A 21887-nucleotide genomic window follows, 5' to 3' on the forward strand; every position below is an offset into this window, starting at 1 on the left:
GAGAAATACAACAAGTTTAGTATGTTTGTTCATGTCATTAAAAGGGACAATGTTCATAATCACTACCTGACCAATTGGTCGACCTATAATTGGGTTAAACCTGACCTGATAGGATTCACTTCTTAGAGATATGTTTTTGTGTACATACAAAATGGAAAAATAAAACAGGATTCTAAACATGTTGTATAAAGTTGCATTTTCATTCAATTAACACGTCATCATCTTGAAGGTCATCTGAAACATCATCTAAATTAATTTTAAAATAATAAAATGAATAAATGTCTTATCTAATCTCTTATCAGCTACTTGATTGATCCATCATGACTTATCCATTCTAGTTAAAATTCAAATTAAAACTTTCCCAGAATCCTGTCTGGGTCACTCCAAACTCCAAACTAGAAACAGGACACACTGTTCTATATGGAAGGAACATTTACAGTGAGACCATCGGTTTGTGTTCTTATCTGAACGATATCTGTGATTCTATAGCTTAATCTAACATGAGGGTTTTCAGTTCACGTTTACATGTCCTTAATGACACTGAAATTTAACTTAATTTGCCTTCATTAGCTATACTATTCATCATTTGTCATATGTCCTATCAAATTAAAGGCACACTGTGTAGAAATTGTGTTTTTGTCAAACAGTGGAATCCTTGCACTGTCGTAAATATGTCGGAGGAAGTGACGTATGCCGTAAAGCAGTCGAATTTTGTAGTTCTTTTTGTGCTCGGGTTACTACCCGAACCCCGAAGTTACGTAGTGCCAGTAAAAGCGACACAGACCCCGTCAGGCTATGGCAGACGTGTCATTCAACCTTTTGTAAGTCGATGTACCATCACAAGGGTCTTGGAAATATATTATGAAGGTCGAAAAGCTACATAGTGTTCCTTTAATTGGGTATAATTATGAGCAGACGCTAATTATAGGAACTTAGGCTGCGTTTACACTTGGCATTAACATGCGACCTGTATCCGGATGTTGTCCACACACGCATTGAAAAGACAAGTGTAAACGCGCTTCTGATCGGAATGTTATCCGATCAGCGTGTCCGGGTTCGGAGGTAGTCGAGGACGCATTGTGATCGGATCTCAGTGTAATGTAAATGCAATCCAGCCATCGTGTCTGCATTCACAGGTGGACGTCACACAAACCCCGCCCACTGTCATTATTCCCCCTCCTCTCTCAGGATCTGAGAGCTGTGTGGTTTTGCGATACAGTCGAGTGCGAAGTACATCGCAAATATACTGAAATGTTTGCTTTCGCACCCTTAAGTTGCAGAACCATTCATTTTCTGTAAAGAACGCACATTTTTCCCACCACAGCTGGCAACGTTCTCCGATACGTTTCTTTGTACCGTTTCCATTACGGCATCTATCCTTATTATACTTGCAGCCTCTTCATCTTCCTCATTTTGCGAGATTTGTAAAACGTACCCCGACTAAAAACAGTTTTTAAAAGAAAACCCACCACATCAGGTCGACCCTTTGCACCGGAGCCATCCTTCTTTTTTTTTCGCGGGAAAACGAGATCCGATCTGTGATCCAGATACAGAAGCCACTTAATGTGGACAGGTGTAAACGCACCATGTCCTGTTCGGCTTATGATCCGATCTGCTTGATCGAATCACGGTGATCGCATGTTAATGCCAAGTGTAAACGCTGCCAAAGATTTTAGTATGAGAAACATCAGATCACTTTACTTATCAATGCAAACCAATCAGAGCCATTTAAAGTTCCTCTACACTTCATTGTTTATTTATTTTCTAGCATTTACACAGTTACCACCTTTAGGCATTATTAACGGACAATGTCTTACTTTTTTTGCATCAGCACCACATTAAGATCCCAAAATTAACTTTTTCTTGAGACATTTTATTCCATTTTGTTGTCTAAGAATACACCCATGTGCACATGTGAACGGCCCCTAAGAGATAAAAATTAGTGACACTTCGAAAAATCAATGAAATCTTAATTTCATTAAGATTAACTCTGCCACCTGTTCATGCTTACAGGCAATGAATGGTGATTATCAGTGCACACATAATTTCATAATGATAATTTTCTAGTATCGTGCAGTAAACATGTTTATGCATACTCCACACGCTTGTGTGCTGTCAAGGAGAGCACCATACTGAACTGAAGATGCCTGGATGGATGTTGCTGAGCTACTGCAGAGGGGAGTTAATGGAGAGATGAGCCAGGTCTCCAGAGAGAAGCGCTCTCTCTCTCTCTCTCTCTCTCTCTCTCTCTCTCTCTCACCGCTGCCTCTGGGGACAGATCTCACTCCACACCTCTATTCCCCTCTATTCCCCTCTTTCTCTTATCTCTCCTTTTCTAGAATAGATATTCTCTTTATCTCCATCTCACTAGACTCTTCAAAAAGCTCTCTATTTCTCCATTCTTTTGGAAGCAATCTTACTCTATCAGCCTAATCTTTTTCTGCCCTTTCCAATGTCACACATGCACACAACAGACACACACACATACTCACATACTCAACACAAAGTGCCATTCAGTGCCATATTTTATCGTTTGGGCACTTGATTTGAGATCCAGGACCAAAAGATCCAGATTCAGACCCTTAATTCTTGGGAATTAAGAAACTAAAACTGTCAATTAAATGAAATTTCTTCGTCATTACTGGCTGTCATTGTCAGTTGGCTTAAAAAAATAGGTTGGGATTCAAACCCCTTGCACTTACAATTCAGGTGTATATCTGACCTAGGTGTACTGAAAGTAATATAATATAATATAATATATAAACCCTGTAAAATGTAATATTTAACCCTTGTTGTACGCAGCACCTGTTTTTACAATGCGATTGACTGTTTTAACTAAAGATTTAGGTTGTAATTGGGATGGAATACCTGTATTCTATAAAGAGAGCAGAAATTATAATTATGTGTAGCTAAGCTATAAAAAAAAAAAAAAAAAAGACTCTTCAAAAAGTCTCCAGAAATAAAACTGCAAAAATAAGCTCATGCAATTTTGATTTCTGCAACGTCCAGTGTGTCAAGTGAGGCATGAAAACAGCAGCATTAGCGCTGGTTAATTTAACAGCTCATGCAACGTCTCTCAAAAACGGGTCTTCTGTTCAGAGTATGAAAACGAATAGTCTGCAGTGTGTAAACATGTGGACAACACTCGAAGCGTGTTAATTGCAACGTAATTCAGTGCAAATAGGCAGACCAGTTAATCAAATTCTGGAGACAGGCATTTCCACATCTACTAACCAGTTAATAGTGAATTTCCTTAATGAATCTAAACGAAGAATGTGCAAAACTACATAACAGACGTGTGTTTCTTAGGGGCCATTTACAACTTTTAAAACTAGATAAAGCACAACAGAATGGGCCAAAACACAGGGGTCTCGAGACACATTTTCTCTCTCTGTATATAGAGTAAGAGTTATATGAGAGTTTAACTTAATTGTCACCCCAAAGAAAGAACCAATTCTGAACTGCCTGAAATAATTTGTCAGTTATTCCAGTCTTACTTCATGTAATACATTTGCATAATGCCCACCTTTGGTCTTCATTGGCTGTCTGTGAACAACATCTGTTTTGACCCACTCTCAAACACTAGTACAGTAGCTGAGGCCTGCAAGAGCTTGGTTCGTGTTTTCAGCATGTCGAGACGATGCGGTTTTGTTTTGTGCCGCAAAAACAAATCCACTCAGACTCAGGACTCAGACTCGAATTGATATGGTAAAACCGACATTAAAAACACAGGTAACTTCCTGTGGATATAAGTGCTGAGGAAGTCTTCTGAGTTGAAATACAGAAATGGTAATGAGCGTTTAATTTCCGACACGCGCTGTAAGCGGTAGACCAATCACAAGACTGGGCCTTTTGACCAATCAGAGCAGAGTAGGCTCTCAGAAAGGAGGGGGTTAAAGAGATTGAATCCTTTATCGAGCCATTTCAGACACTGTGAGAACACTGATGATATATATTATGAGAAAATTAAAGTGTTTTCTGACCTTGAATGCATGTAAACCTGTTGTAGGTGAACTCCAAAACAAAATAAGGAAACTTTAAAAAAGCATAATAGTGGAACTTCAAATTCAATTAATAACCTATTCTAGTAATATTGCTTTGGAGTGTTTGTACCCAACAAAAACACACTGTAAAAAAAAAAAGTCACAGTCTCTGCATGTGAAAAGTAATTGCATTCATTCATATTTTTTATATGAGGGGTCTCTGACATGAGTTTTAAAGCACCGCTGTAAAAAACAACAACAGCAACTAAGGAATAACTAACAAATAAGTCTAAAACTAATTATCATCACTAACTTATTGGTTGACCACTTTACCCATATGTATTTTAATCAGATTGATATTGCTTTCGACTGCCATTTACAACAGCGTTGATGGCATGTCAACCTCTGCAGACTCTATCCGGTCTCGTCCTCATTACATGTCCGTCGAGGAACATACAGAACACGGCTCTGTGTGAGAGTGTGCATGCTTTGCTGCTAATGAAAAACACACATGAAGCATTAATCTTGGCCTGACAGGAGATGATTTTGGCTGTTTCAGCACACAAAGGCACACGCCGCCAAGGATTAAAACATGCTTACATTTGGCCTCATCCACCCCCACCACTCGCTCGCTCTTCACAATGTTTTTTTTTATTTATTTTGCTGCACAATTTTTTAATCTGTTCCCTTGTCAACAAATTGCATCCACGACCTTCAGAGCAAACAAATAAATGAGAGTGTGACAATAAGCGAGAGCTGGAACACAAATCACACCTAGAACTTTACATCTCTCTACATGCACAGGCATCATTGTGTCATGTTGACTGCTGGAGAGAAATGCGGTACAGGTCTGTTCCTCATTCAACATTAATGCATTGTATTCACAGGCTTGTGCTGTTGCCTCAGATAATGTTCGCAATACACTGCATGAGACGCTGGTCTCTAACAAAGGTTGATATATATTGATATACATTTTTAAAACGGTAGATATAAGACGACTGCCCTGCACAATTTATGTAATACATTTTCATTTTATTTCTTGAATATCTGAGATTTATATATATCTATCTCAGATATTCAAGAAATAAAATGAAAATGTATTAAATAAATTGTGCAGGGCAGTCGTCTTATATCTACCGTTTTAAAAAGGCTGTATTGACTGATTTATTTTACAAGCATATATTATGGGGGTTACCAAGATAAAGTAATACATATTCAGCTGGTCATGTGATCTCAACATGTCATCCCCAACGAGGCAACCCGGTACATGTAAAAAAATAAATCAATAAATAATTATGCAAGCATTTTATGTTACATGGAGCCTTCATTTCATTTAAAAATGTTTTATTAAATTTACTTTTTTTTTTTCAAAAAAGGGACAAAAAAGCACCAACATGATGAACAACATATGAATATTGTGAAAGCTGTAATGCTTTTGATTTAGTAATAATGGAATGAAAGCATAAGGACAGATGTAGTATTATATCTCTGATTTAAACATCAGTAGCAAAAACATATTTAATTCATTTAATGAATCAGTTCTTTGATTAAAAGACCCATTTGTGTCGCCATATTAAAAAAATTATTACGGAAGTCTCCATGTGGCAATTTTTATATAATAAAATATATTCGAAAAAACTTTTACGTTTAATATTTTCATATTTGATAAAGTTTTAAGTCTATATATATATATATATATATATTACACAGGGCTACTTTAAAGTTTGTGCTGGAAAGGGTTCAAATATGCCGAAGATGCTGGAAAACTGAAGACTTTTCAGGACCAGGAGGATTTTTCTGAAGAACATTGGGCAGATTAACTGCTCGGGACAAACAAGGGACTCAAGAACAACCATCAAGAAACCAAAAAAAACAAAAAAAAAACTTGTGGATCATTCAGGTAACGAAAGGGTACATAAACTTTTGAACTGGGTCATTTTTATACATTCAGCTATTTTTTTTTTTTTTTTTTTTGCCTTGTGGACTATATGTAAACATCTTTTATGTAAAATATCTTATTCAGGACATACTAAATAAAAAATAACATGCATTTTGTATGATCCCTCTTGTTTTGTTAAGATTATTCATAAGTTCTGCAAGGGGTTCACAAACTTTCAAGCAGCACTGTATATAAATGAATCACCCAGCACTGGCCATAATTTCCAGTATTTGTACAATAAAATGCTCTATAGAAATTCCCTCCCCTGAAATCACATAGCAAAGCAAATTATGGCCCTTCAATATGTCACATCCTGATTTCTTGTTTCCATAGGTCATTCCGTCAACACTGGGGAAAAAAGAAAAACTGCACTCATTTCAGGGAAAATAAATATCATGACACCTTGTATGTTGTCACAAGGATGTAATATATTACATATTATCACGCCTTTGTTATTTCACCCATGTCTACCTCTAACTAACAGTCGCACAGTGTATAATAACGCTCTCTCACAGCTCCTGGAATAACGCCATGTCCTTCTTCAAAGGGAGAGAGGTGCCAAGAAATTTTTAAAGAATAAATGGCTACCGCAAAAAAACATTCCAGCGTTGGCATTTAATCATGGAGTCCAGGGACTCTAACTGTGAGCTGACTAGGGAGGTGCAATTCAAGGTTTAATTATTTCTTTGATTGAACAGAAGATTAGGCTAATTTTAGGAGCTGCTTTATCTGTTCCATCATCTGCTCCCTCAAATGGCCTTGTGGGGGGGGGATTTGTTCTATATATGGAATGGCAAAAATTAAAGTGAAGAAGTGCTTTTTCTCTCCTCTCTTTTTTGGAGGTGTAGATATACATCTCATAATTGATTACTAGTAAGAAATGTTTGCAAATCGGTAGACAGAGATAAAGCTCGTAGAGTGCCGGGTGGGGAAAGATCTTCGGATAGCAGTATTGCTATTCCCATTGCCCTCATGCAAGTCAGTTAAGGGCATTCTGGGTAATTGATTAGGGAAGTTTGTTGCTGTGCCAAGTAGCACATGCTTGGCTCTGTTATCCACACACCTGCCTCCTCATCAACCAGGAATGCTACCATTGGAACCATAAGGAGATCTTCGAGACACCTGTGCAATGATACTCTCTTACAGCCGTTATTCACCACGACAGATGGAGCTCAGCCAGACGATACATGACTGGAACATCCCTATAGAATTAGACGCTGTACCTCTAACTGAGAAAGTCAATGAAAGAGACACTTTTAACCACCCACTTTCAAATGAAGGTCTGTGACAAGTAGAAGACAAACACTGCAATTTGCTGATTGCAACCACACACATGAAAGTTCTTTGGCCGAGATGAAACGAGAGAGATTGGTGACTAATCCAGCAGAGCAGGTTTAAGATCTGCAGTGGGCCGTGATATTGGTTGTGCTATGTAAGTGGCTCATGATGTATATGTGGATGGAGGGTCTGAATGTGGCTTTAGTCGCAGCAGGGAGCGTTCAGTAAGGGTAAGAGAGAAAGACAAAGAAAGTGGACAATGCTGTGTGTTTGATTTTGTTTTGACTGACTTTATCTTTAACCATTATATCCTTGTCAGTGGGCAATTTTGGAATAATTTCAATAGGAATCTAGGTGAACAGGAACTGTGTGAGTGCTAAAAATTTCCCAATGCAGAATTGGTAATGGGTTCAAGTTGGTCACATGGATTCATGTGTCGAAGTGGTGCTTCATACATTGTTACACTTTTGACAATAGATCTTTTTATCAACGAAATTGCTCTAACTTGACCTCATGCAACTTAAGACTAATAAACACTATAGTTAAGTTAGTGGTTTTACTAATTTTAATTACAGTAGTTACTTCTCAACACAGGTAACTAGAGTAATACTTCAAGAGAATTACTAGAGTCTTCTAATGAGATTTTACTTTTTGCCACATAACCACAACTTGAGACAACTTCTCATGTCAGAATCAAACCTCAAATGAGATATAAACCCAAGACACAATGAAGAGTGACAATTCAATTTCCCCTCCTCTCCAGTGCCATCTAAAATACACACACATACAAAAAGAGTGAAAGGACAATAGCAAATCACATGTACTAGTCTACTACTGACAGTATTTTCCAGTATATCCATGTTGTATAATATTCATTAATACTACTACTACTACTACTACTACTAATAATAATAATAGTAAGTACCTTGGATAAGGCAAACAATTAATGTCAATTAAATTACTTTGGGTTAAAATTATAGTTATGAATTATAACGTAATTATACCTATTAACAATAAAACAAAATGAAATAAAATAGTAAAACGTTTAAATAAAAAAAGGTTTAATTTATATGCTTTAGAAAATGTAACCAGAAATTATATAAAAGCATAAGCCAGTTAAATTTATTATAATTGCAGAACAACTCAAGTAGCTTGGTTATATCTGTGAGTACTGTGAGTGCATAAATGTGTTCCCGTTTCATAGTGAAGAATGCAATGTTGGAAATATCACACCCCTGAGCTGAAACTGAAAATGGGAAATATTCCACTTGAAACGGGCTGTTTTATCAACTGTGCTACAGAAAATCTCAATATACAATTTTGCAAATAAATAACTCCATAACCCACTCAAAAAGTGCTAGGGCATCATCCCAGTATAGTTTGGGCGTTCATTTATGGTATTAACTGATCTACCATTTCAGAGTTTCTGATACTCCACCACAGCTGGAAATCCCTGATAGATTTCTTTGGGACTCTATGACTTTCTCAATATTCATCAGGTCGTTTGGAGCAAGATTGCAATTCTACTCTTAAACCTTGTTTATCAAGTGAATTTAGTTCACGCAGAGGTCACAATTCAACAATGAAAACAACCAAGCACCACAAACACCGACCTAATGGGCCAAATACCCAAAACACGTTGATCACAGAAAATATGGCGACCAGCGTGGCGGCATTAGGTCATGATTAAGACGTAAAAGTGTTGTGACTGAAATCTGACACATCTTGCTGTGTGCAGCAGCGGATGTTTTTAGCGGGTGTTGTTTGTTCAGCGGCAGGCGTGCTAACAGAGGTGGCGATGGGCCTGCGGTACTCTGGAAGGTGACTATAAATTACAGGCTGACAGAGTGAGTAATTATAGCAGGAATTAGACCGTGCCCTCCGGGGACAAAAGTCAACTAAAGAGTGACCTCTCCCAAGCTTCCCAATTTGGAGCCTACGCTGTGTAAATTAATCTATCTGCAGCCCAGAGCAGGAGCAAATTGTTTTTACAGTAAGAGATATGTGGAAATTGGACAATGGTAATGAGGGTTCACACACTAGTACAAGCATGCACACAAACATAAGCATGCAGGATAAAACCCCTAAACACCCCTTACAAAACAGCAATGTGGTGTTAGAATGGTAAAGTGATGGTACCAAATTATTATACCATGGTACTTTGATATACACAAAAAAACAAATGTGATTCACAGTATTTAGTACAAAGTAATTCAAAGAATGCTACAGAATTATTAAATGTATATATATGTATGTGTATATATATATATATATATATACATATATATATATATATATATATATATATATATATATATATATATATATACACATACATATATACATATATATATATATATATATATACATATATATATATATATATATATATATATATATATATATATATATATACACACATATATATACACACATATATATATATATATATACATACACACATATACATATATATATATATATATATATATATATACATACATATACACACATATATACATATATACATACATATATATATATATATATATACATACATATATATAAAATGATATATATATATATATTTGACACTTGGACAAGTGTCATGGTAATACTAAGTCACCATGGTACTTATGTAATTGAATGATCCCCCTATACATTTAGTCAAGTCAAGTCACCTTCAAAGAATTCTACATAGCGCTTTTAACAATATAGATTGTTTCAAAGCAGCTTTACAGTGATAATAGGAAATTACAGTAACAGAGATTGTTTTGGCTTCACAGTAGCTCTAGAATAAAGTTTTTGTCCAGCTAAAGTTAGTTTTGATTGATTCACTTCCGTTGCAAAGATCATTAGTAATTAAAACGACACCGTTCTAACAGAAAACACTCGCGGCCCGCTCATCCGCACAAAACTCAAGAATGTAAATGTTCTTTTTGAAGAAACGGTTATCTTTGCGCAAACCTCAAAAACGCAAACCCACGAAAATGCAGACGCCGTGCATATGCGCATCACGTGTTTAGTGTTTAGTGTATAGGTATGCGCGTTTGAATATATATGTCCACAGGCCTGTAGTCCTTCTTTACGAACCAACCCTCAACAAACTACTTGTCTGGCCATAAATATGTATAATAAAGAATTATTTATCTCTTCCACGTAGCCATGTGAACCGGAATTATCCCGACAACGTTTTATCCATACAGAGGTAAAGGGAAGGGAAGGAGGCCTTCACAGGGGAGAGACTAGTTGACACTGGAATTTACAATGGAATTACATGGCACTTCAAAGAATACCAAGGAATTATCATGGGACATATACAAATAACAGCAATACCACAGTAACACATATATGAACGTGCAATTTTATATGTGCGAGTAATTTGCTTAAATAAAATTGTATTCAAATTACTCACAAATATAAAATTGCATGTTCATTTGTGTGTTACTGAAATGGTGCATGCAAAAACAAAAATACACTATTAACATTGTATCCTTTAAAAAAGCACATTAATATTGTGCTTTATGTAAATGACACATGCAGAGAGATTTTAAAGAAAAACTATTTCATCTCACTTGCACGCACATTTAGACATGTTGACATCCAAAGGCAGTCAGGTTAAGATGCTCGCTGTGGGTGTGAAAGTAGTGAGTCTCCCACTGGGCTGTTTAATAAAAAAGCAAATATTCTCCCCACACAGTGGTGAGCAACGGCAGCCCTGCAGTTTGCCACACGGCTGCTAACTCATTAGTATGTCAATAATGACACACTGGGGTCTGTGTGTCTCCTCTGTTTCCCCAGGGGGAGTGAGTGAGGGAGAAACTTTGAGCGAGTTGATATTTCACGGTGCATCACTGTGACAATACGTGCATATGTGTGTGTTTGTGTAGGCACTTCTGTGTGTTTTTTCATCTCGTAAACAATGTAATGAGACAATAAAATACTCAGCTAATGAGCCTGGGAACGTCTCAAAGGCACATGCCTGTTTAGAATGCAACACTGTTGGACACAGAGACACACACAATGGTCTCTGAAGGAAAATTCAAGCTCGTTCATTGGTGAAAGCGCAAATTCAAACTGCAGTTTTCAATTATAGAATGCGATGATGAGCTGTTGTTCTCCTGCGCAGTTTTTCAAACGCAAAAAGAGAAATCTAAGAGTGTTGATGTGCGTAAAACACATAAGCCTGTTGCTGATACCATCACATAACATTATGACAGAAAAATCTTTTTTTTTCCAAACCCTTTGCCATTTTAGCTTTTATTTCTGATGTGGCGCCTCAGTCCGAGCTGTTTCCGCATGCCATAAATAGTGCTGTTGACCTCAGACACTGGCTGCTTTATCAAAGACGCTCATTTGACACCTCCAGATTTGACGTGCTCCACATGCTTTTGAGTGGAGAGAGAGTGAAAGGCTAGCATAGAGCAAGCAGGAGGCTGGGAATGGATGGGGGTAATCGAAAGTGTGGGGGCGAAAGCTGGGAAAATAACTCACTGGAAGTCATCAGAGGAATAGAGCAGCGAATCTCTCCAGCCACTCAGTCCGAGACTGATGGGGGCCACTAAGTTCAGCTTCAGTTCATCAAGGCATGCACACTTTCATATCCACGTGTGCCGATTCAAACCCCGGTTCCTCCGCCATGCTCTCTAAAGCGATACGCAAATCTATGCACACTACATCTATCACTCCCTATCTTCCCTCAAACATGTACACGCACTCTTTCAGCATGACTTTTTCCCTCTCGCCCCTGCATTATTAATGCAAATCCATTACACTGGCATGGCACTGGGACCGAGGTGGGCCAAAAGAGGTCCAGATGCAGGGAAGCAGCCTTGTTCCTGGATGAGGACATGCAGCAGCACTCAGCCAATCACAATGCAAAGCAACCACTTTACCTTTAAAGGTAGGGTAGGTAATCCTGTTCAGAAACACTTTTTTTTATACTGGGTGAAATGGTCCTTCCATCCTGATAGTAGTCAATACATTATGTGTTCAGAAAAAGGAATGAAAAAAATCAGACCTCTGTAGCAGCTGCAGGACAGTAAAAACTCTGACCAATCACTGCCATTCGGTGCGAATGTAAAGAACCAATCAGATGCCTTCATGTCTCGTGCCCGCCCCGAGCCCCACTGCGCGCGCTGCCCTGCGTGCACTCATCACATGTCACCGTTCCCGGAAATATTCAGCTCAAAGCACCTGCATATGCAGTCAGCGAAGGCAAACAAGGCAAAAACTACTTCCTCGGACCCTGCCCGCACTCTTGAACGACCTCCTCTGCTTCGCCCTCAACCCCGGACCTGTCCTCGAACCGACGATGCGGTACTTGTCTCCGGACTCAGAGTGTATGTTAGTCTTCATTAGAGTCAACAATGTTTTCATCATGGAAACTCTTACATGCAAAACACCGTATATGTTATGAATCTTAGACGAAATTCACCTTCATCACAGAGTGTAACTGATGGTAATGGAAAAACGTGTATCAATGCAACCTGTTTTTAGTTTTGCCTTATAAATATAGCTCGTTACCGAATGAAACTTTACCATTATCGATATGCTAGCTTGATAGTGAGTACTAAAAGAAATCTTATTTGTTTATATTCATAGTGATAAAGTTAGGTATTTTATTACATGTGATTCTGACATGATGTCACTGTATGTACTGCGCTCCTTCCTCTCCATTCGTCTCAGGTAATAAATGCGTCTTGTTCCAGCCTGAGCGTTTGGCGTCGCGCGTTCATGTGTTTTGGGGGCGTGGCTTTGGAAGGAGCTCAGAAGGGAGGGGGTGGAGTGAATGGAAATAATGAGCTGTGTTTATTGCAGATTAAAAGGTCTACAGTCACTCGATTTTTATATTTTCTTTTTCAGAGTACTTACATTTTAATTATGTATTGGTATATAAAGACAGTTTAAACAAATTTGGAATGTTTTTTTTTTAGAAAAATGATTACCTACCCTACCTTTAAGTTAAAGGGGTCATGAACTTCATTGTTTCCTGGGGTGCACTTATAACGTTAGTATGATTTTTACATAAAAAATTGTAAATAAAAATAAATGTAGAAATAAGAGGCATTTTTCCTAACCTGATTTTAGATTTAGTCCTAGATTTGAACGCTCTGTTTGAAGTCCGCTGTGCAACTTCAGTGTAAACTTTTACCACATTTTTACTATTACAGCTATCAAGGTTAACTAATCCTGATATTATTCTCTCTATATTTAGATCTGTAGCATTATATTTAGACCGTGGCATGAAAGATTGCAGTGGTGAGCTTTGTAGCTGATCACAGACATGTTGAGCGCATGAATGAAGTGATCTCCTCATTGTAGCTCAATTTCTGCACTCTCATGAATGCTTTCATCATAACTAACAGTGCAAACACAATGCAAATAAGAGATTCGTTGATTATAACGGGAGTTTTGGCGAGAGTAAAGGGGGTCGCACACCGGACGAGAAGCGCAGCGCCATGTCTTTAAAATTCGAACACATTATTCTCTATCAGTGTACACACACCGGCGGCGCCATTCAGCGTCTGTCCGCGGCGCCCAGCTACGGCTCAGGACCTCGTTCAAAATCGTGCCGCGCCACAGAGCGCCATTTACATAGTTTCATATTAAATTTACATTTATTTGTCTCAAATCGTCGTTAATGTATATACTGACTTCACCCTGTGCTGCAATATACATTAAGTTTTACATTCAATTACAGAAATCAGCTGCGTAGATGACAAATTGCTGATGTTATCGGATTTTCAGGTGATATTCTCAATTCATTCAGTTAACGACCGCTCTGAGGTAAAGTGTTCAGATTGCAGACTTAGCAACGATTGTATATAATTGTACAGTACAATCATAACATAGTACAGACATTATCTTAATTCCATGATGTCCTTACACATAACAATATTGCTGGCCATAAACTGAGAAAATGTGCGTCCGGTGTGCGATACCTCGAGTTGTCCTAGACGCGACGCGGCACGGCGCTACGCTTCTCATCCGGTGTGCGACCCCTTTAAGTCACTGATAAACTCACGCTGTTTGATTGACAGCTCCAGCAATTGTAAAGGGAGCGTTCTTTGATTGTTCTCTATATATAATTTAATCACAGTTAAAATAACAGATTATTTTCATCCTACACAGAAAAACTATTTGAAGTTGACCGTTTAGTCACAGGTTTGATTTACTGACAGAGACAAAAAACATACTGTATATATAAAACGACTGTAGCAACATGAATCATTACATATCAGAAAACACTGGTCACAGATCAGTCATTAGAATTAACGCAGTTTTACTTACATGTTGTCACATTACCATATCTCAAAAGTCTGATTGCAAAGCCTGCGCCGAAATTGTGACTGATTTACCAAAGAATCCACAGTGAAATGTACCGGATACAAATAAATAATGCTCAACTGAGACAGACCACATTCCAAGCATTAGGATACTTTGGAAGGTAATGTTATTTTTAGTCCAGTGATCCTGTATCGCTCTTCCCTTCTTCGCTCTTCTTGCAAAGATGAACAAGAAGTTGTTTTTCTTCTGCAGAGGTGGTCTTTCACCTATCTATGATATAGATAGGCACATTCCACAATGAGTCCTTCTCTGGGCTTGGTTACAATAAAAGCTGTTTTATTGGGTTTTCAGTTGTGAAACTTACAGGATATTCTTATAGTATGATGATCTCTTATTATGTCAGAAGCTCAAGGACATTTTGATTTCTCAATTCATGACCCCTTTAACGCAACATATGTGTGCAAAGATTCAACATATGTGCATCAGAAGCCACTGAAATTGCGATCAGATAGTTCTTACGAAAAGATAATTGGTATTCTTTTTGTGTCTCCAGAGCTCTAGGCAAAGTATTCCTGGTGGAGTGGAGAACAAAATTTACTTTGAAGCAAAACATGGTAGGAGGGAGAGAGAACATAAACACCACCTCCCTCCACCCAAAAAAAGAACATCAGACTGTGAATATTTGGTGCTGCTATATTTGGAATGTCAAAAATAAAAAAGAAGCAAAAGAAGAAATGGTGTAGATTAAAGTCAGGTGATGTGATTTTTACACTCTCCCTCACTTTCTCTACCTCTCTCATGACCAGCTTTAGGTGAAAGTTATGGAAGAGTGTATTGTCGTAAGAAGAGGCGGTGGTGCCTGGCGCTGATAGATGAGCAAAATTTGTTCAGCTAATGTGGAAACAGAGCTGTAGAGATGCATTATTCAGAGGCTCATGATTATTTCACAGTGAAAAGCCGCCTTCAGGTACATCACAATAGGCTTTGATTATGGCAAGACGCAAGGCATGAAAAGAAAAAGAATACAAATTCAGGCTTAGAGCTAATACAAAACACAATAGTTTTGTAACTTTTCTGACTTCCCGAATTCCTTCCCCTATTCTTTATATGCATAATAAGAACATGTTAAGGAGTGAATGACGTTTCAATTCATTTAAATTCTAATGGAAAGTATTTCACATTTCGAGTTTCATTTATCTCTCCATTGTGTTTTTGTTGCCATATACAGTAAGTAAAGATAAAAAAACAAAACAACTGTGGCCTAATATATAATATAATATAATATAATATAATATAATATAATATAATATAATATAATATAATATAATATAATTTAATGAAGCAAAGATTAATTTTCATTGGACAAATGCCTCACTTTGGTTCCCATCTGAATGACATCCTTCACTGTGTCTGAGAAAGCATTCTGAGCATCATTTGCATTTGAAAAAGTATCTGATTGTTTATTTTTGGGCTTTCAATCAATGTGATCTTCCACACCTGGAAGACTTGCTTCTGTTTAAAATGATCAGAAGAACTGTCAAACAGGCTGGACTTGGCAAACAAATAACAATGATTCAAAAGCAGAACTTTCAATGATATAGACAATAATTTGTGATATGTCATAACATAATGTAGCATTCAAAATCCTGCATTTTGCCTACAGCCTTTGGAAGCAACAATGCAGACATTATAATAAAATAATTGTGATTATACATTGACTTTTTTTCACATTCTTGGCAAGCAGCAGACAAGAGTTAAGTGTATTTGCTGTAAATATAAGCACCTGGAAAATCAAACAACACGAGTTCCTCCCCAGATTTAAATTAGCTTTAAGCACCAGAGGGACTCATCTGTTTGTCTATAGTTTAAGTTTTACAGCATTCGATAAGCTGCACGCTTTCCTCTGTGAGATCTCATTATAAGTCTTCATGTATTCATTAAAGCGGTCATGCATGAAGCGCAATCCATCTAACACAAAACAATACAGGTTCTTAAATGCATCGCCGAAGGAAGCCACAGATGTGGTGCATGTAATTGTGAGTAGATAAGCGTGCAATGAATGTCATATTGACAGGACGGGGTGTCATTTTCTGCCGCAGTTGTGCGGGTCGATGATCTGAGCGAGACAGAGATAAATTACATACCTGCTTAGGCTTTTCTGCGCCCGTACCGATTGGTCGAGGTGAGCCACGCACAGACCCTTGGTTACATGCACACACACACATCTCTGATCAATGAGCAGAAGTGTTGATGCAAACAAATCTTTGACTATTGATTTAGGCCAGTGTTGGAAGAGCCATTAACAGATGATTTGCCTTGCGTCTTGAACAATGTTTTCATAGATCTGCTGAGAGATCATGGATGGCTTCCATAAGTCTCTGTTTAATGGCCATTGTGGGGAAAAACTAAATGATGGCTTATTTTTATTGCTCTAATTCAGTGCAACTGTTCAAGATGCATTGCTCATTTTAATAGAAAAAGTCTTGCCTGTTCGAAAATACCAGATGAACTATGCGCTGCGCACTGTAAAAAAATTCTAACCCTCCCAAATCAAAAATTTCAAGTGACCGATAACATCTAAATTTTTCAATTGGCCCAAGTGAAATTCTGTAAATTATTAAGTTAAATTTACAGAATTTCACTTGGGCCAATTGAAAAATTTAGATGTTATCGGTCACTTGAAATTTTTGATTTGGGAGGGTTAGAAATTTTTTACAGTGTGAGGGGAGGGGATGACCTTTGGTTTTGCCTGCCATACCATATCACAACCATGCCATTGAATCATCTCTTCATTTTTTATTTATCTTTTTGTTATACTTTTCTTTCTTTTTTTGCATTGAATTTAGAAATGTAGAGAATAAACTAAATACATTTTATTTTAAAATACAATATAATTGGATATAAATCAACATTTACTTTCAGCCCACAGCCCTCAATCAAATTTAATTGTTATAGTAAAAAGTTGGGGCAACTCTGATCTATACAGCCACTGTAAAAAAATTCTAACCCTCCCAAATCAAAAATTTCAAGTGACCGATAACATCTAAATTTTTCAATTGGCCCAAGTGAAATTCTGTAAATTATCAAATTAAATTTACAGATTTTCACTTGGGCCAATTGAAATTTACAGAATTTCACTTGGGCCAATTGAAAAATTTAGATGTTATCGGTCACTTGAAAATTTTGATTTGGGAGGGTTAGAAATTTTTTACAGTGAGAGAATTAAAATTATTATTTTTTAAATTTCTTCTTTTGAGTTCCACAGAAGAAAGAAAGTCATACAGGTTTGGAATGAAGTGATGGTGAAAAAAATGATGACAGAATCTTACATTTTGATCTGTTCCTCACACAAACCTATTGTAAGAACTTAATTAAAAGTGCACAGGTCATATGAACTACAGCTATTTTATGGTGCTTTTTTGGGAACTTTACAGATACACACTATGGATGGCAAAAAGCTGTATAAAATATTTGAAAAAAAGTCTAATAACAGCAAACAGGTTTGGAACAACATAAATGATAAAATATTTCATTTTTAGTTCATTCCTTTCAACAACAATAATCTAAAAGGCATTCCTCTGAAACTCGTACATCTAATCCATCTGGTTATAGAAAGAGAGACAAAGAGAAACAAAGTTAGTAAGTGAGCAATAAAAATGACAAATAGTATAGAATAAACCCCATCAAGTATTTCCCTCCTCTCACTTGGCATCACTCCCTCCCTCTCCATCATTCTTTTCCTCTCAACGAAAAGAGAGGGGGGGGGGGGGGGGGGGGGGGGGTGTGAGCTAAAGAGGCAGGTGTGAGGAAGATTGCAAAATCAATAGGGCTAAATGGAGTTGCAGCGGAAGCCATTGAGTGTCCTCTCAGAGTGCTGATGAGACTGCAAAGAGCAGCATTTGGATGAGATGCCCAATAGCCAACACTCAGTGTGTTTTTTCCCTCTTCCTCTCTCTCCAACTTAAAGTGTCTCTTCTGTGCTATCACCGCAAAGCTATTTGACTAGATCAATGTCCGGTCCTTAATAGAACACGACGCTCACATTGCCGCAGGCCGCTAGGCTGGGGTGGAGACCGCAGCGTCAATCAAATGGTCTGCAGGTGCCTTAGATCAGCTCTCTGCCATAGTGACAGAAATACCACAGCACCTGCGGCCCCTCCCTCACTTCACGACAACAAACACATTCACGTCCTTTCACTCAGCCGACAAGCATCTTGTGCAACGTGACATTCTCACATTACGGTATTAGCAAGCTGTGCGTCTGTGGGTCTCATTGCACAAAAAAACCTGACACAACATCAAAAATGTGCATGTTCACATAATCTTAGCCTATAACACGGCCTCTTATGGACCATTCACTGATCATCTGATGTATATCACGCATAATAATGGCAAAAATCTAGTCAAAATCACAAGCAGCAACTTTGCATTCCTGCTTTTAAAGAGCGCTTGGTGAGGATAATCACTGAATATTAGGGGTGTAACGATTCGATACATATTGCGACACTGAACTCACGATACGATATTATTGTGATTCTCCAAGACACATGATAAAAGGCTAACAATTTTTTTTACTGTTGATTAAAATGCTAAATTTGGTGTTACATTGTGGGTGTAAATGAATAGGCTTGGACTTGGTGCTGGAGACCCAATGCACAGGACAATGGTGACACCAGAATAACAATATTCATGATTCTGAAGCTGAAAATACATAATTATTTCAGATGAATATGCTTTCACTCTGTCACTGGCTAGATATGTTTAAAATATTGTCAGACACTTTTTACTGGTAACATAAGACATTTGGCATTATCAGGACCCACATATATTCCCCCATTGCATTATTATACATTATATTCAGCATTATATATAGTAGTTTAATGTAGTGCTGACACTAAAACTCTGTAAACTTAAATTTTTTCTCACACAGTAATTTTTATTTTGGGTGAACTATCCACAATACATATTGTTACTATACACCGTATACACGATATATATTGTTGCATTTTTGTATTGCGATATATTGTGACACGATATATTGTTACACCCCTACTGAATATTGAAGTTTGTGGCATTGAATATAGTAAAATTGTGTCAAAGATCTGGGTTGATACAGTGGGTGCTTTAGTGGAAGAATTAAGCCTCTGTGATACTTTCCGCGACCGCGAGGGCGCGAGGGTCCGCGAGGGTCCGCGAGGGTCCGCGTGACGTAAAAATCGTCATCGGGGGTGCGCGCGGAGGCTCGTTGCGGACAGCCGCGTGCCTCCCAGTTTTTGTGACCGCGCGGACAAAAGGGCACGCGTTCATTAGGTTAAAACCGCGAAAGAGATGGAAATAACATGGACGCCAAATTTGAAAAAACGGAAAACGTGTGCATGCTAGAAATAGAACCAGTGCCTATTTTTGACGCAAGCCTGTTGGAAGCGTTTCCAGGCAAAATAGAATAGGAAAAGATGTTTATATGTCATTTTGACACGAATACATATTAATAAATGTCATTTTGATGTTTGAAAGTGTCTAGGTTTTGACATAAATGCAAATATAAACTATAAATATAAAAAATAGTATCGATTATACTGTCCAGACCGATCTACTGCGCATGCGTTGAACGCGTTCACCGAGCAGACCTCAGCAGAAAGTATAAATACAAGTAGTCCGCGTCCGAGCTGTGCGCAGCTGTTGTGTACGCGTCCAAACTGGAGTATAACAGAGGCTTTAGTCACTGGATTTGCCATAATTTGGTCAGTGGCATTGGAAGCACTTGGTATCAAGTAAAATAGTTATATGAGGAAACCCTGAATATTTATCTTTGTTTTATGAGTAATAATTACCTATTACTTTTTATTAATTTGATGTATACTACATTTGGTTGTTCTCAGCATCTATCCCTATTTTCATGGCAGGTACAGGATAAAAAGCAGTTAAAATAGATAAATAAATAAAAATTTAAAATAAGATAAATAATTGACACAACCACTCTAAAGTTTGGGGTCTGTAAGAATCTTTTAATGTGTTTTTTTTTTTTTAAATCTATTATGCTCACCAAGGCTGCATTTATTAAAATATTTTTTTATGTAATTTATTTCTGACATAGTAATGCTTAATTTTCAGCAGCCATTACTCCAGTCTTTAGAGTCACATGATCCTTCAGAAATCATTTTAATATGCTGATTTGGTGCTCAAAAACATTTCTTATCATCAAAATTGAAAACAGTTGTACTGCTTTGTGTGTGTGTGTGTGTGTGTGTGTGTGTGTGTGTACTATCATACAGTTTTGTTTTGTTTTCAGGATTCTTTGATGAATAGAACATTAAAAAGAACAGCACTTATTTGAAATAGAAATTTGAAATTTGAAATATTTTGTAATGCAAAAGTAAAGGTTTTAAAATCGTAACAAAATCTTACTAACCCCAAACTTTTGAATGGTAGTGTACATACAGAAAAGCAAAACCTATCTAAGATTTTAGGTGCACTTGAGATAAACATTGTAGAAGTTTTATGTTTGTTTACATTTACTAAACATCCTTAAGAGAACGGTGTCTCTTAATTGTGTGTTTTTAATGTCTGATGACATAACAGTCTGTACAGTACAATAAAATATGTTCCACTGATTTTAGAATAACCCACCCCTAAATGTCACATAAAACAACAAACTGGTCACTTTACCCTTTCTTCCTGTCTAAGTAGGCTGTTCTTGGCCAGAATAAACTGCAAAGTGGACCAGACGTTATGCCAAGAGTCAAAAGTTTGTTTGATGGGATTAAAGAAAAAGCCAAACTAACTACGATGACATTTACAACAGGATAATCTGTTGTTTAGGTATCAATGGCAAGTAGTCAGAGGTAGGGCAGAGAGAAAAGAAAGAAAAATAGATGTGTCTCATGTTGGGAACAGAGCTGTGCTGTGCTCCGAGATCAAGGCGAGCATATTCTGTTTACCGCCTCCAAGCTGGAGAGACACCATTATCAAACCATGCTGGAGAAGAGGTACATGGCAGGAAAAACAGGAAGAGAGAAAATGCACTGAAGTGTAAACAAGCTCTTTCACACCTTTTCTCGCTCTCGCCTTTTCACGCGCTTTCATTTACAAGCAGATATCAGATGGGAAGAAATACTCCTCCCTACAAAAATCAACAAAGTGGCCATGAAAGATAAATGTACAAAAAAGATATACAGAGAATATCACAGCATATATGTGAGAAAGCAAACCAACAGCTGTGTGGAAGTCAGACGTTTTGCTTACAGTGTTACAGTGTTTTATGTGGTGGATGTTGACAGGATTGTAGGTATAGCGCGGCTCCTTCTGCAGCTGACATTGTTTTATGGCAGCCTGTCTACTGACCCCATATTGTTTACTTGTGTTCCTCATCACCTGCTGAGCTCTGCCTGGCCCTGGGA

The 21887-nt window shown here is 37.6% G+C and overlaps 1 protein-coding gene across 1 annotated transcript in view; it reads right to left on the reverse strand.

Annotated features, from left to right (window-relative positions):
- The window catches only part of clstn2a (calsyntenin 2a), a 219972-nt gene that overhangs the window by 20248 nt on the left and 177837 nt on the right, over positions 1 to 21887 (reverse strand). The window lies entirely within an intron of this gene.

This window comes from Rutilus rutilus (assembly GCF_951802725.1).
Source record: "Rutilus rutilus genome assembly, chromosome: 6".
In the NCBI taxonomy this organism is placed as follows: domain Eukaryota; kingdom Metazoa; phylum Chordata; class Actinopteri; order Cypriniformes; family Leuciscidae; genus Rutilus; species Rutilus rutilus.